This window comes from Pygoscelis adeliae, unplaced genomic scaffold, assembly GCF_000699105.1.
Source record: "Pygoscelis adeliae isolate BGI_AS28 unplaced genomic scaffold, ASM69910v1 Scaffold34, whole genome shotgun sequence".
Taxonomy (NCBI): domain Eukaryota; kingdom Metazoa; phylum Chordata; class Aves; order Sphenisciformes; family Spheniscidae; genus Pygoscelis; species Pygoscelis adeliae.
In genome coordinates this window covers 1,627,420-1,631,142 of record NW_008824658.1, presented here as the reverse complement: position 1 = coordinate 1,631,142, position 3,723 = coordinate 1,627,420, and positions in this window count along the sequence as shown.

Genomic DNA, 3,723 nt, shown 5'->3' with positions numbered 1-3,723 from the left:
ATAGGTACCAATCAAAACCATCCCCAAGCACATCAACGTCTCTGTTGGAGGCTACAAGCCATAGGAGCTGGAGGGGAGAAGGGAGATGCGCTTGGTTGTTCGAATAATCAATGATGGGGCCGTTTAATGGTGGGTCTGAATTTCAATGGTCATTGAGGAACAGAGACAGAGAGCAAAGGAAGTAAATTGTATAAGAAGGTGGGTACAAGTCTTTGGGAAAGTGAATAGGAGTTGGGGCTCTGTCTTCTCCTGGCTTAGGTGGTAGCTGAGCAGAAGGGGCTCAGCTACAGTTGGAGCAATATCCTTACAGCTGCCTGCCAAATAGGATTGGAAAGTCACAGATTAAAAAGTATACTTCTTGTGCAGGTGTTGAGCCATGTCTGTGAGATGTTTTGATTCCCAGTGCTGAAATAACCCATGTACACCCTGCGTGGGGGCTGGGCTGCTTGGTTAACGTTTGCCCTCTTCTCTGCTGCAGCAATGCGATGGGAATTAGATCCTTTTCCATTTGGTACCTCGCTCAGTTTTGGTGAGTTCCACACTGCTCGCTCACAAAGCCAGGCCTGCGGGGTTTGAATTCTGTGGGGAAACAGGTGTGTTTTGAATTTTTTTCTTGTACTTTGAAAAACAAACCAACCTGTCCCTTCCCAAGCCATGGCACAGAGCTGTTCCCATGATCTCGGTGGTATTTCTCTGAATGGGATGCTGAATCTGGGCTAGCAGCTGGCGCTGTCCTTGGAGATCCTGCTCCTGCATTCAGTTGTGCAGAGACTCTGCTTGGTTTTGCCAGGAAGCAGAAGAAATGCATCCTGGAGGTACTACACAAAGCCAGAAAACTAATGAAAAGAGCCCCTGAAGTTAGTGTTTCCTTCCTCAATGTATCTTGGGGTTTTCCAGTGCCTGTGGCTGGTTTTTGAAGGGCTGATGTTCACAGGGCTGTGTTTTGCACCACTCTGCTCGGGTGCTGTGTTCATGTGGGTGCAACGTTTTGCTGGACTTGCAGATTCCACCAGGGCGCAGCCAGGCTGCTCCTTCCCCATCTCATCTTTCCAAGCTCTGAATGACTTGGATAGACCTTTGGAAATTGTTTCCAGATTGCTAGACAGGCTGGAGCAAGGCGGCTGGTCATTTAAAACCTGGTGCGTGTGAGTTTTACAACCGAGGTCTGCCCTTGCTTGGAGTGAGCTGTGAAATGTTGCTCCTGTTGTGCAGCGAGTGTCCTGTGGGCAGTGCCCAGACCCCTGTGCAGTAACGATTTCCATCGTTCAGCTCTGATCCTGGTGATAAAGTGGCTGTGTGCTGACAGGGCGGGCTGTACTGGGGGCTGCTGAGCCATAAAGCCATGGGATTAATGAGTGTCACGCTGGTGTGTGGAGAAATGACTCTTGCTTGGACCCTCCTGCATGGCAGGGAGTCACATAAAAGTCCTTGAGCGGAATGAATACAGTCCTACGAGCACCATGGAGATGCTCATCACATCATCTGCTAGCTGGGCCAGGCAGGTGCTTTAACCCTGGGGAGCTTGGGTACCCTGGGGAGTTTGGACCAGCAGCCTCTAAGGGGTATTGGAGGAACAGAGACTCTCTTGAAGGAGTTTGGGAGAAGCCTGTGAGTCACTGACTTGTGTGGGGCAAGCTAGGCCCCGGGCTGGTAGACCTGGCATGGTGCTGGGACACCCTTTTTCTCTAGTCAGGCTGCGTTGCTGCAGGGGTTGGTAAAAATTGCTTCGTTCTGAGACAGCGCTGCCTTCCCTGGATCTAGTCTGCCGCAGCCAGCAAACCTGCAAGGCGTCCTACTAGGACCACCGTTCAGGGCTGACAGCAAGAGCGTGGTGGGACACTGTCTCTGGAGCAGTGAAGGCAGATGTGCAAGACATGGGATAGCTGCACAGGTGAGGAGGGAGCAGGGTGCCCTTCCACATGTGAAGGGCGGCTGGGAAGTGTTTAGTTACTCTGATGTCCAGCTCCTCCTTCCCCCATACAGCTGAATGCTTTTGCCACCTTTGTCACCCTGCCAGTTGCTCACAAGTTGGATGCCCAGATCCAGACTGGCTCTAAAGGCACCTTCCTCCATGACATCTTACTGTGGCCTCCCCTAGGCAGCTGCTCACCCCCTTCCCCCTCAGACATCTCACCCATTGCCCCATCCTCGTGGCTTTGACCGTGCCCTGCTGCTCTACCTGCTGCCCTGGTTTGCTCCGCCACTGGAGCAAGCAGGCACTACATGTCTTTGCCTCCAAGCCATCCTCTGTCTGTGAGCAAGGCATTAACTTGTACGTGAAGCTGAAGGCTTTCTCTTGTCACCTTTCCACTGGCGATGTGCATTTCTGTCCAGTGCTCTGTGAGGAACCCAGGGAGAGCCCGATTTTGTACTGCTGCCAACACCTAAGCCTGGCTCAGATATGTCACATAGCTGAGGTTTCTCTGTCATTGTTGTAAGCCTCCAGGAGCTTGTCTGTTAGGCACAGGAGAACTTGAACTCCCTGTAGAGTTATAAGGGTCAGTGATCTTTATCTGTCTTTGCATTGCAACGTTACTCTAGAGCAAGAGTTAATCATGCAGCTCCAGAGCTGTGGAGCCCTCAGTGGGGGTCTGAGGGAACCTTGCGGTGCCAACTGCCTTGCTGCCGGCTCCTGTCCCAGAGAAAGTGGGACATCAGGGAGGCTGAGTTGCTTGTGCCAAGGGCAGGGGGAAGCACCCTTATGCATTATTCCTAATACACTTCCTCTGCTCTCCCCTGAAAAGATCAGCTGCTTTTCCCTCCTCACTGATCGCTTCCTGCCCTTCCCAGTTATGAGTAGCAGGGGAATAAATCCTGCCTGTGGTCCAGAAGCTGCCATTGCATAGATAGTCACCACCCCCCCAACACCTCCCTGGTTATCTCCTTGGCCAAGGATGGCGGCTAGGACAGCCAGGAGACAGGGAGGAAACAGCAGATCCCACTGGTGGCTCTGATGGGAACGGGGTACCTGTTGCCTGTGAAAAGAAACAGGCCTGGGGGCTGAAGATGGGCAGTGCTGGTGGGAAGGGGACTCAGTGGGAGCTGCTCACCAGGCAGGGTGCGAGGGGCCCAGGGGCTGGGCACCAGGGTGCAGCTGCCCAAACATGTTGGCACGAGAGCCAGCTGCAGCATGCTAGGTACTCGTGTGAGCGTGCCCTGACCCTGCTGCTGCTGGGACTGTGCACCTCTCTCTCCGGGATTCAGCTCCCATGGAGGCTGTTAGTGCCAAGGGCTACATACCTTGGTCACTGCAAACTAGCTGGCCCAACAGGCGTGCTGTGACCATCAGCACAGGCTGTGAGAGCGCACAAGGGATCCTGGGTTCTTTCTTGATTGCTTGCTCCTGCCAAAGCTCATACTGAGCCTTTCTTTTCCTCATGCTTGGGATGCAGATTATCTTGCAGTGATAATCATTACCCTGTCTGCAGACTGCTGAGGGAAGCTGGTGTGTGGGACCACATTGTTGGTCCTCCCTGCTACCTTTTGGATCCACTGACCAGTTTCAGCCAAATTTAACCAGATAGGTAAAGATTTGAAAGGAGTTAGGTTTGTACAAGCTTGTGAAAAGCAGCAAGAGAGAGGAGAGAAATCCAAATTAGGACTCCCAGCTGGAAGAAAAGGCTCTAATGTGAGCCCAACCCAATTATTAGACATCAGAGAATCCACACAAGAGAGAGCGCCCCAGGCAACCAAGCTTCATGAATTCTGCTGCTGACAAAACAG